This window comes from Procambarus clarkii, chromosome 52, assembly GCF_040958095.1.
Source record: "Procambarus clarkii isolate CNS0578487 chromosome 52, FALCON_Pclarkii_2.0, whole genome shotgun sequence".
In the NCBI taxonomy this organism is placed as follows: domain Eukaryota; kingdom Metazoa; phylum Arthropoda; class Malacostraca; order Decapoda; family Cambaridae; genus Procambarus; species Procambarus clarkii.
This window is the reverse complement of record NC_091201.1, coordinates 6,152,152-6,165,676: the sequence shown is the minus strand read 5'-3', so window position 1 is coordinate 6,165,676 and position 13,525 is coordinate 6,152,152.

The window sequence follows — 13,525 nt, the reverse complement described above, 5'->3', positions numbered from 1 at the left end:
TCATGTATAATGTGTTTATGTTCTCATAAAAGAGGGTGGCGGCTAGATTAGTGCACCTTTATTCCTTGTTGATGAGGACGGCTGTGTTGATGAGGACGGTCTGTGTTGATGAGGACGGTCTGTGTTGATGAGGACGGGCTGTGTTGATGAGGACGGTCCGTGTTGATGAGGACGGTCTGTGTTGATGAGGACGGTCTGTGTTGATGAGGACGGTCTGGTGTTGATGAGGACGGGCTGTGTTGATGAGGACGGGCTGTGTTGATGAGGACGGTCTATGTTGATGAGGACGGTCTGTGTTGATGAGGACGGGCTGTGTTGATGAGGACGGGCTGTGTTGATGAGGACGGTCTGTGTTGATGAGGACAGTCTGTGTTGATGAGGACGGGCTGTGTTGATGAGGACGGGCTGTGTTGATGAGGACGGTCTGGTGTTGATGAGAACGGGCTGTGGTGATGAGGACGGTCTGTGTTGATGAGGACGGGCTGTGTTGATGAGGACGGTCTGTGTTGATGAGGACGGCTGTGTTGATGAGGACGGTCTGTGTTGATGAGGACGGCTGTGTTGATGAGGACGGTCTGTGTTGATGAGGACGGTCTGTGTTGATGAGGACGGGCTGTGTTGATGAGGACGGTCTGTGTTGATGAGGACGGTCTGTGTTGATGAGGACGGTCTGTGTTGATGAGGACGGTCTGGTGTTGATGAGGACGGGCTGTGTTGATGAGGACGGGCTGTGTTGATGAGGACGGTCTATGTTGATGAGGACGGTCTGTGTTGATGAGGACGGGCTGTGTTGATGAGGACGGGCTGTGTTGATGAGGACGGTCTGTGTTGATGAGGACAGTCTGTGTTGATGAGGATGGACTGTGTTGATGAGGACGGTCTGTGTTGATGAGGACGGTCTGTGTTGATGAGGACGGTCTGTGTTGATGAGGACGGTCAGTGTTGATGAGGACGGTCTGTGTTGATGAGGATAGTCTGTGTTGATGAGGACGATCTGTGTTGATGAGGACGGTCTGGTGTTGATGAGGACGGCCTGTGGTGATGAGGACGGTCTGTGTTGATGAGGACGGTCTGTGTTGATGAGGACGATCTGTGTTGATGAGGACGGTCTGGTGTTGATGGGGACGGTCTGTGTTGATGAGGACGGTCTGGTGGTGATGAGGACGGTCTGTGTTGATGAGGACAGTCAGTGTTGATGAGGACGGTCTGTGTTGATGAGGACAGTCAGTGTTGATGAGGACGGTCTGTGTTGATGAGGACGGTCTGTGTTGATGAGGACGGTCTGTGTTGATGAGGACGATCTGTGTTGATGAGGACGGTCTGTGTTGATGAGGACCGTCTGTGTTGATGAGGACGGACTGTGTTGATGAGGACGGTCTGTGTTGATGAGGACGGTCTGTGTTGATGAGGACGGTCTGTGTTGATGAGGACGGTCAGTGTTGATGAGGACGGTCTGTGTTGATGAGGATAGTCTGTGTTGATGAGGACGGTCTGTGTTGATGAGGACGGTCTGGTGTTGATGAGGACGGCCTGTGGTGATGAGGACGGTCTGTGTTGATGAGGACGGTCTGTGTTGATGAGGACGATCTGTGTTGATGAGGACGGTCTGGTGTTGATGGGGACGGTCTGTGTTGATGAGGACGGTCTGGTGGTGATGAGGACGGTCTGTGGTGATGAGGACGGTCTGTGTTGATGAGGACGGTCTGTGTTGATGAGGACGGTCTGGTGTTGATGAGGACGGTCTGTGTTGATGAGGACGGTCTGTGTTGATGAGGACGTTCTGTGTTGATGAGGACGGACTGTGTTGATGAGGACGGTCTGTGGTGATGAGGACGGTCTGTGTTGATGAGGACGGTCTGTGTTGATGAGGACGGTCTGTTGTTGATGAGGACGGTCTGTTGTTGATGAGGACGGTCAGTGTTGATGAGGACGATCTGTGTTGATGAGGACGGTCTGTGTTGATGAGCACGGTCTGTGTGTTGATGAGGACGGTCTGTGTGTTGATGAGGACAGTCAGTGTTGATGAGGACGGTCTGTGTTGATGAGGACGATCTGTGTTGATGAGGACGGTCTGTGTGTTGATGAGGACGGTCTGTGTGTTGATGAGGACGGTCTGTGTGTTGATGAGGACGGTCTGTGTGTTGATGAGGATGGTCTGTGTGTTGATGAGGACGGTCAGTGCTGATGAGGACGGTCTGTGTGTTGATGAGGACGGTCTGTGTGTTGATGAGGATGGTCTGTGTGTTGATGAGGACGGTCAGTGTTGATGAGGACGGTCTGTGTGTCGATGAGGACGGTCTGTGTGTCGATGAGGACGGTCTGTTGTTGATGAGGACGGTCTGTTGTTGATGAGGACGGTCTGTGTTGATGAGGAGGGTCTGTTGTTGATGAGGACGGTCTGTTGTTGATGAGGACGGTCTGTTGTTGATGAGGACGGTCTGTTGTTGATGAGGACGGTCTGTGTTGATGAGGACGGTCTGTTGTTGATGAGGACGGTCTGTTGTTGATGAGGACGGTCTGTTGTTGATGAGGACGGTCTGTGTTGATGAGGACGGTCTGTGTGTTGATGAGGACGGTCTGTGTGTTGATGAGGACGGTCTGTGTGTTGATGAGGACGGTCTGTGTGTTGATGAGGACGGTCTGTGTGATGATGAGGACGGTCTGTGTGTTGATGAGGACGGTCTGTGTTGATGAGGACGGTCTGTGTGTTGATGAGGACGGTCTGGTGTTCATGAGGACGGTCTGGTGTTGATGAAGACGGTCTTTGTGTTGATGAGGACGGTCTGTGTGTTGATGAGGACGGTCTGTTGTTGATGAGGACGGTCTGTTGCTGATGAGGACGGTCTGTTGTTGATGAGGACGGTCTGGTGTTGATGAGGACGGTCTGTGTGTTGATGAGGACGGTCTGTGTGTTGATGAGGACGGTCAGTGTTGATGAGGACGGTCTGTGTTGATGAGGACGGTCTGTGTTGATGAGCACGGTCTGTTGTTGAAGAGGACGGTCTGTGTTGATGAGGACGGTCTGGTGTTGATGAGGACGGTCTGTTGTTGAAGAGGACGGTCTGTGTTGATGAGGACGGTCTGTTGTTGATGAGGACGGTCTGGTGTTGATGAGGACGGTCTGTGTTGATGAGGACGGTATGGTGTTGATGAGGGCGGTCTGTGTGTTGATGAGGACGGTCTGTGTGTTGATGAGGACGGTCAGTGTTGATGAGGACGGTCTGTGTTGATGAGGACGGTCTGTGTTGATGAGGACGGTCTGTGTGTTGATGAGGACGGTCTGTGTGTTGATGAGGACGGTCTGTTGTTGATGAGGACGGTCTGTGTGTTGATGAGGACGGTCTGTGTTGATGAGCACGGTCTGTGTTGATGAGGACGGTCTGTGTGTTGATGAGGACGGTCTGTGTTGATGAGCACGGTCTGTGTGTTGATGAGGACGGTCTGTGTGTTGATGAGGACGGTCTGTGTGTTGATGAGGACGGTCTGTGTGTTGATGAGGACGGGCTGGTGTTGATGAGGACGGTCTGTGTGTTGATGAGGACGGTCTGTGTGTTGATGAGGACGGTCTGTGTGTTGATGAGGACGGTCTGTGTGTTGATGAGGACGGTCTGTGTGTTGATGAGGACGGTTTGTGTTGATGAGGACGGTCTGTGTGTTGATGAGGACGGTCTGTGTGTTGATGAGGACGGTCTGTTGTTGATGAGGACGGTCTGTGTGTTGATGAGGACGGTCTATGTTGATGAAGACGGTCTGGTGTTGATGAGGACGGTCTGTGTTGATGAGGACGGTCTGTGTTCATGAGGACGGTCTGTGTTGATGAGGACGGTCTGGTGTTGATGAGGACGGTCTGTGTTGATGAGGACGGTCTGTGTTGATGAGGACGTTCTGTGTTGATGAGGACGGACTGTGTTGATGAGGACGGTCTGTGGTGATGAGGACGGTCTGTGTTGATGAGGACGGTCTGTGTTGATGAGGACGGTCTGTTGTTGATGAGGACGGTCTGTTGTTGATGAGGACGGTCAGTGTTGATGAGGACGATCTGTGTTGATGAGGACGGTCTGTGTTGATGAGCACGGTCTGTGTGTTGATGAGGACGGTCTGTGTGTTGATGAGGACAGTCAGTGTTGATGAGGACGGTCTGTGTTGATGAGGACGGTCTGTGTTGATGAGGACGGTCTGTGTGTTGATGAGGACGGTCTGTGTGTTGATGAGGACGGTCTGTGTGTTGATGAGGACGGTCTGTGTGTTGATGAGGATGGTCTGTGTGTTGATGAGGACGGTCAGTGTTGATGAGGACGGTCTGTGTGTTGATGAGGACGGTCTGTGTGTTGATGAGGATGGTCTGTGTGTTGATGAGGACGGTCAGTGTTGATGAGGACGGTCTGTGTGTCGATGAGGACGGTCTGTGTGTCGATGAGGACGGTCTGTTGTTGATGAGGACGGTCTGTTGTTGATGAGGACGGTCTGTGTTGATGAGGAGGGTCTGTTGTTGATGAGGACGGTCTGTTGTTGATGAGGACGGTCTGTTGTTGATGAGGACGGTCTGTTGTTGATGAGGACGGTCTGTGTTGATGAGGACGGTCTGTTGTTGATGAGGACGGTCTGTTGTTGATGAGGACGGTCTGTTGTTGATGAGGACGGTCTGTGTTGATGAGGACGGTCTGTGTGTTGATGAGGACGGACTGTGTGTTGATGAGGACGGTCTGTGTGTTGATGAGGACGGTCTGTGTGTTGATGAGGACGGTCTGTTGTTGATGAGGACGGTCTGCTGTTGATAAGGACGGTCTTTGTTGATGAGGACGGTCTGGTGTTGATGAGGACGGTCTGTGTGTTGATGAGGACGGTCTGTTGTTGATGAGGACGGTCTGGTGTTGATGAGGACGGTCTGTGTTGATGAGGACGGTATGGTGTTGATGAGGACGGTCTGTGTGTTGATGAGGACCGTCTGTGTTGATGAAGACGGTCTGGTGTTGATGAGGACGGTCTGGTGTTGATGAGGACGGTCTGTGTGTTGATGAGGACGGTCTGTGTGTTGATGAGGACGGTCTGTGTTGATGAGGACGGTCTGTGTGTTGATGAGGACGGTCTGGTGTTGATGAGGACGGTCTGGTGTTGATGAGGACGGTCTGTGTGTTGATGAGGACGGTCTGTGTGTTGATGAGGACGGTCTGTTGTTGATGAGGACGGTCTGTTGCTGATGAGGACGGTCTGTTGTTGATGAGGACGGTCTGGTGTTGATGAGGACGGTCTGTGTGTTGATGAGGACGGTCTGTGTGTTGATGAGGACGGTCAGTGTTGATGAGGACGGTCTGTGTTGATGAGGACGGTCTGTGTTGATGAGCACGGTCTGTTGTTGAAGAGGACGGTCTGTGTTGATGAGGACGGTCTGGTGTTGATGAGGACGGTCTGTTGTTGAAGAGGACGGTCTGTGTTGATGAGGACGGTCTGTTGTTGATGAGGACGGTCTGTGTTGATGAGGACGGTCTGTGTTGATGAGGACGGTCTGTGTGTTGATGAAGACGGTCTGTGTGTTGATGAGGACGGTCTGTGTGTTGATGAGGACGGTCTGTTGTTGATGAGGACGGTCTGTTGCTGATGAGGACGGTCTGTTGTTGATGAGGACGGTCTGTGTGCTGATGAGGACGGTCTGTGTGTTGATGAGGACGGTCTGTTGTTGATGAGGACGGTCTGTGTTGATGAGGACGGTCTGTTGTTGATGAGGACGGTCTGTGTTGATGAGGACGGTCTGTGTTGATGAGGACGGTCTGTGTTGATGAGGACGGTCAGTGTTGATGAGGACGGTCTGTTGTTGATGAGGATGGTCTGTGTTGATGAGGACGGTCTGTTGTTGATGAGGACGGTCTGTGTTGATGAGGACGGTCTGTGTTGATGAGGACGGTCTGTGTTGATGAGGACGGTCTGTGTTGATGAGGACGGTCTGTGTTGATGAGGACGGTTTGTGTGTTGATGATGACGGTCTGTTGTTGATGAGGACGGTCTGTTGTTGATGAGGACGGTCTGTGTTGATGAGGACGGTCTGTGTTGATTAGGACGGTCTGTGTGTTGATTAGGACGGTCTGTGTTGATGAGGACGGTCTGTGTTGATGAGGACGGTCTGTGTTGATGAGCACGGTCTTTGTTGTTGATGAGGACGGTTTGTGTGTTGATGATGACGGTCTGTTGTTGATGAGGACGGTCTGTGTTGATGAGGGCGGTCTGTGTTGATGAGGACGGTCTGTGTTGATGAGGACGGTCTGAGTGTTGATGAGGACGGTGTGTGTTGATGAGGACGGTTTGTGTGTTGATGAAGACGGTCTGTTGTTGATGAGGACGGTCTGTGTTGATGAGGACGGTCTGTGTTGATGAGGATGGCCTGTGTTGATGAGGACGGTCGGTGTTGATGAGGACGGTCTGTGTGTTGATGAGGACGGTCTGTGTTGATGAGGACGGTCTGTATTAATGAGGACGGTCTGTGTTGATGAGGGCGGTCTGTGTTGATGAGGACGGTCTGTGTTGATGAGGATGGCCTGTGTTGATGAGGACGGTCTGTGTTGATGAGGACGGTCTGTGTTGATGAGGATGGTCTGTGTGTTGATGAGGACGGTCTGTGTTGATGAGGACGGTCTGTGTTGATGAGGACGGTCTGAGTGTTGATGAGGACGGTGTGTGTTGATGAGGACGGTTTGTGTGTTGATGATGACGGTCTGTTGTTGATGAGGACGGTCTGTGTTGATGAGGACGGTCTGTGTTGATGAGGATGGCCTGTGTTGATGAGGACGGTCGGTGTTGATGAGGACGGTCTGTGTGTTGATGAGGACGGTCTGTGTTGATGAGGACGGTCTGTATTAATGAGGACGGTCTGTGTTGATGAGGGCGGTCTGTGTTGATGAGGACGGTCTGTGTTGATGAGGATGGCCTGTGTTGATGAGGACGGTCTGTGTTGATGAGGACGGTCTGTGTTGATGAGGATGGTCTGTGTGTTGATGAGGACGGTCTGTGTTGATGAGGACGGTCTGTGTTGATGAGCACGGTCTGTGTTGTTGATGAGGACGGTCTGTGTTGATGAGGACGGTCTGTGTTGATGAGGACGGTCTGTGTTGATGAGGACAGTCTGGTGTTGATGAGGACGGTCTGTGTTGATGATGAGGACGGTCTCGTGTTGATGAGGACGGTCAGTGTTGATGAGGACGGTCTGTGTTGATGAAGACGGTCTGTGTTGATGAGGACGGTCTGTGTTGATGAGGGCGGTCTGTGTTGATGAGGACGGTCTGTGTTGATGAGGACGGACTGTGTTGATGAGGACGGACTGTGTTGATGAAGAGAGGCTGTGTTGATGAGGACGGTCTGTGTTGATGAGGACGGTCTGGGTTGATGAGGACGGTCTGTGTTGATGACGAGAGGCTGTGTTGATGTAGACGGTCTGTGTTGATGAGGACGGTCTGTGGTGATGAGGACGGTCCGTTTTAACGAGGACGGTCCGTGTTGATGAGGACGGTCTGTGTTGATGAGGACGGTCTGGTGTTGATGAGGACGGTCTATGGTGATGAGGACAGTCTGTGTTGATGATGACGGTCTGTGTTGATGAGAACGGTCTGTGTTGATGAGGACGGTCTGTGTTGATGATGACGGTCTGTGTTGATGAGAACTGGCAGTATTTATGAGTGCATGATCTTGATTACTCACAATCAATCCTGGCCTTGAGCGACATCATCACACTAAACTTGTCCTCTGAGAACGGTTATGAAGACGTGGGTGTATGAGTATGAGTAATGAGTGGGCGGCCCACGGGCCAGAGAGTAGTGCCAACTGACAAAGAAATTGGTTGTTAGTGGCGTGGCTGTGTTATTGGGCGTGGTTTCCGGCCCAGTTGGCCACACCTGTTCACGCGTTGGCTGAACGTGTCTCTCCTCACAGGCTCTGGGTGTGGCTGCTTCTCAGGGGCTGGCTGAGGTCACGGCGTCTTGGTGTGGAAGACCTCGCCCGACCTGGTCGTTACCACCACGCCCGACCTGGTCGTTACCACCACACCCGACCTGGTCGTTACCACCACACCCGACCTGGTCGTTACCACCACACCCGACCAGCTGGTCCTCGTCAACCCGGTCGTCAGGACTGCACACGACCTGGTTCTGTGTTCAGTTGTTGGGTCACTACAGTTGTTGGGTCAATATAGTTGTTGGGTCACTACAGTTGTTGGGACACTACAGTTGTTGGGTCACTACAGTTGTTGGGACACTACAGTTGTTGGGACACTACAGTTGATGGGTCACTACAGTTGTTGGGTCACTACAGTTGTTGGGACACTACAGTTGATGGGTCACTACAGTTGTTGGGTCACTACAGTTGTTGGGACACTACAGTTGTTGGGTCACTACAGTTGTTGGGTCACTACAGTTGTTGGGTCACTACAGTTGATGGGTCACTACAGTTGTTGGGACACTACAGTTGTTGGGTCACTACAGTTGTTGGGACACTACAGTTGTTGGGACACTACAGTTGATGGGACACTACAGTTGTTGGGTCACTACAGTTGTTGGGTCACTACAGTTGTTGGGACACTACAGTTGTTGGGTCACTACAGTTGTTGGGTCACTACAGTTGTTGGGACACTACAGTTGTTGGGACACTACAGTTGTTGGGTCACTACAGTTAGAGCCAATTCTCTAGTGGCTTTGACGAGGACAGGAAGCTGGCGGCTTGTCGAAGGTCTCCCCTCATTTGACTTAATCTTTTCCAGGAATATTTTATTACTCAACACAGTTTTGGCATTTACGGCTTGGGCGGGTAGGCGGTTCCATGGGATAATAACCGTATGGGTGAAGGAATCTCCTGTTCTCAGTTCCATATTGTGGCTTGTTGAGCCTGAACCCGTTGCTCCTTGTTTGTGTTACATCAAACACACCCCACAGTGTGTTAACCCCACAGTGTGTTAACCCCACAGTGTGTTAACCCCACAGTGTGTTAACCCCACAGTGTGTTAACCCCACAGTGTGTTTAACACCACTGTGTGTTTAACCCCACAGTGTGTTAACCCCACAGTGTGTTAACCCCACAGTGTGTTAACCCCACAGTGTGTTAACCCCACAGTGTGTTTAACACCACTGTGTGTTTAACCCCACAGTGTGTTAACCCCACAGTGTGTTAACCCCACAGTGTGTTAACCCCACAGTGTGTTAACCCCACAGTGTGTTAACCCCACAGTGTGTTAACCCCACAGTGTGTTAACCCCACAGTGTGTTAACCCCACAGTGTGTTAACCCCACAGTGTGCTAACCTCACAGTGTGCTAACCCCACAGTGTGTTAACCCCACAGTGTGATTAACCCCACAGTGTGTTTAACCCCACAGTGTGTTAACCCCACAGTGTGTTAACCCTACAGTGTATTTAACCCCACAGTGTGTTAACCCCACAGTGTATTTAACCCCACAGTGTATTTAACCCCACAGTGTGTTAACACTACAGTGTGTTTAACCCCACAATGTGCTAACCCCACAGTGTGTTAACCCCACAGTGTGTTTAACCCCACAGTGTGTTTAACCCCACAGTGTGTTAACCCCAGTGTGTTAACCCCACAGTGTGTTAACCCCACAGTGTGTTAACCCCACAGTGTGTTAACCCCACAGTGTGTTTAACCCCACAGTGTGTTAACCCCACAGTGTGTTAACCCCACAGTGTGTTAACCCCACAGTGTGTTAACCCCACAGTGTGTTAACCCCACAGTGTGTTAACCCCACAGTGTGTTAACCCCACAGTGTGTGTAACCCCACAATGTGTCAACCCCACAATGAGGTCAGAGAGATAGTCTAGTGATATAGAGACTATCAAGATCTGCCATTGGTGATCTCGCCCTAAAAACGGAAGCGCCAATTTCAGATTAAATCGACTAATTGTGTCTAATTGTTGCTGTAATTCCTTGGATGGATTACACCACCTCTCGAATTGGTCGCATGAGGAACGCTAATTGGGTGAAGACATCCGGCGCTGCCAATTGTTGTTGTTATTGTTGTTAAAGATTCGCTACTTGGAACAAAAAGTTCCAAGTAGCACGGGCTATGGTGAGCCCGTAGTGGTTCCCCGTTGTGGCGTTGTCAACATGACAGGTACCAATTTACTGGTCAGTGGAAATAGGGGTCGGGTGTTGAGTGCCCTATTTGGCCAGTGACTGGTTACATCCCACAACAGTTGCCTTAACTCGCGGTTACAAATATATTGGAGGAGGAACAGTTGAATCAGGGGTGAGGAAAGGTGCTCAAACGTTTCAGTCTGCTCAGGACTCGAACTCTGGTCCAACTGGTTGTTGACCAGAGTTCATAGTACGTGTACTATACCATTGGACACATGACGCGAACCAATGCAATAAGAAACCGCCGAAGACCCTGCAAATGTCATGCCAGTAACTAGGTGTCCTTGTATTTCATACTCCTCTCATCCTCGCTTGCAAACTCATTGCATTTAATTTATATTGCATTCATAATTTATAATTTTTTTGCCAGAAACGCTATACGTACTAGTGCCTTTAGGTATTGAATGTACTATCTCTATCTCTAAATCTAACATTATGTATGTAACTCAATCTATGTACCTTTACCTGAATAAAGAAATCTAAATCTAATCTAAATCTATATCAAACTCTACGATTATCTCATAAGCTAATCCACTGACAAAGTGAGAAACTTGGATAATTCTCTATAATCCCTGAAACATTAATTTCTATAATTAGGAATTAAAAATAGATAATAAGATTATAGAATTATTTAATTATTTTAATTAGATTTCTTGAACACAAGTGTGTTTGAGACATTTGTCTCCATCATCACTGCCACACAGGACAGTGAGGGTGGTGCTCATATTCAACGCCAAACAGGACAGTGAGGGTGGTGCTCATATTCACTGCCACACAGGACAGTGAGGATGGTGCTCATATTCACTGCCACACAGGACAGTGTGGGTGGTGCTCATATTCACTGCCACACACGACAGTGAGGGTGGTGCTCATATTCACTGCCACACAGGACAGTGAGGGTGGTGCTCATATTCAACGCCAAACAGGACAGTGAGGGTGGTGCTCATATTCACTGCCACACAGGACAGTGAGGATGGTGCTCATATTCACTGCCACACAGGACAGTGTGGGTGGTGCTCATATTCACTGCCACACACGACAGTGAGGGTGGTGCTCATATTCACTGCCACACAGGACAGTGAGGGTGGTGCTCATATTCACTGCCACACAGGACAGTGAGGGTGGTGCTCATATTCACTGCCACACAGGACAGTGAGGGTGGTGCTCATATTCAACGCCACACAGAACAGTGAGGGTGGTGCTCATATTCAACGCCAAACAGGACAGTGAGGGTGGTGCTCATATTCACTGCCACACACGACAGTGAGGATGGTGCTCATATTCACTGCCACACACGACAGTGAGGGTGGTGCTCATATTCACTGTCACACAGGACAGTGAGGGTGGTGCTCATATTCACTGCCACACAGGACAGTGAGGGTGGTGCTCATATTCACTGCCACACAGGACAGTGAGGGTGGTGCTGGTCATATTCACTGCCACACAGGACAGTGAGGGTGGTGCTCATATTCACTGCCATACAGGACAGTGAGGATGGTGCTCATATTCACCGCCACACAGGACAGTGAGGATGGTGCTCATATTCACAGCCACACAGGACAGTGAGGATGGTGCTCATATTCACTGTCACACAGAACAGTGAGGGTGGTGCTCATATTCACTGCCACACACGACAGTGAGGATGGTGCTCATATTCACTGCCACACACGACAGTGAGGGTGGTGCTCATATTCACTGCCACACAGGACAGTGAGGGTGGTGCTCATATTCACTGCCACACAGGACAGTGAGGATGGTGCTCATATTCAACGCCACACAGAACAGTGAGGGTGGTGCTCATATTCAACGCCAAACAGGACAGTGAGGGTGGTGCTCATATTCACTGCCACACACGACAGTGAGGATGGTGCTCATATTCACTGCCACACACGACAGTGAGGGTGGTGCTCATATTCACTGTCACACAGGACAGTGAGGGTGGTGCTCATATTCACTGCCACACAGGACAGTGAGGATGGTGCTCATATTCACTGCCACACAGGACAGTGAGGGTGGTGCTGGTCATATTCACTGCCACACAGGACAGTGAGGGTGGTGCTCATATTCACTGCCATACAGGACAGTGAGGATGGTGCTCATATTCACCGCCACACAGGACAGTGAGGATGGTGCTCATATTCACTGCCACACAGGACAGTGAGGATGGTGCTCATATTCACTGTCACACAGAACAGTGAGGGTGGTGCTCATATTCACTGCCACACACGACAGTGAGGATGGTGCTCATATTCACTGCCACACACGACAGTGAGGGTGCTGCTCATATTCACTGTCACACAAGACAGTGAGGATGGTGCTCATATTCACTGTCACACAGAACAGTGAGGGTGGTGCTCATATTCACTGCCACACACGACAGTGACGGTGGTGCTCATATTCACTGCCACACACGACAGTGAGGGTGGTGCTCATATTCACTGCCACACAGGACAGTGAGGATGGTGCTCATATTCACTGTCACACAGAACAGTGAGGATGGTGCTCATATTCACTGCCACACACGACAGTGAGGATGGTGCTCATATTCACTGCCACACACGACAGTGAGGATGGTGCTCATATTCACTGCCACACAGGACAGTGAGGATGGTGCTCATATTCACTGCCACACAGGACAGTGAGGGTGCTGCTCATATTCACTGTCACACAAGACAGTGAGGATGGTGCTCATATTCACTGCCACACACGACAGTGAGGGTGCTGCTCATATTCACTGCCACACAAGACAGTGAGGGTGGTGCTCATATTCACTGCCACACAGGACAGTGAGGGTGGTGCTCATATTCACTGCCACACAGGACAGTGAGGGTGCTGCTCATATTCACTGTCACACAAGACAGTGAGGATGGTGCTCATATTCACTGTCACACAGGACAGTGAGGGTGGTGCTCATATTCACTGCCACCCAAGACAGTGAGGGTGGTGCTCATATTCACTGCCACACAGGACAGTGAGGATGGTGCTCATATTCACTGCCACACAGGACAGTGAGGGTGGTGCTCATATTCACTGTCACACAGGACAGTGAGGGTGCTGCTCATATTCACTGCCACACAGGACAGTGAGGATGGTGCTCATATTCACTGCCACACAGAACAGTGAGGATGGTGCTCATATTCACTGCCACACACGACAGTGAGGGTGCTGCTCATATTCACTGTCACACAAGACTGTGAGGATGGTGCTCATATTCACTCCCACACAGGACAGTGAGGGTGGTGCTCATATTCACTGCCACACAGAACAGTGAGGATGGTGCTCATATTCACTGCCACACAGGACAGTGAGGGTGCTGCTCATATTCACTGTCACACAAGACAGTGAGGATGGTGCTCATATTCACTGTCACACAGAACAGTGAGGGTGGTGCTCATATTCACT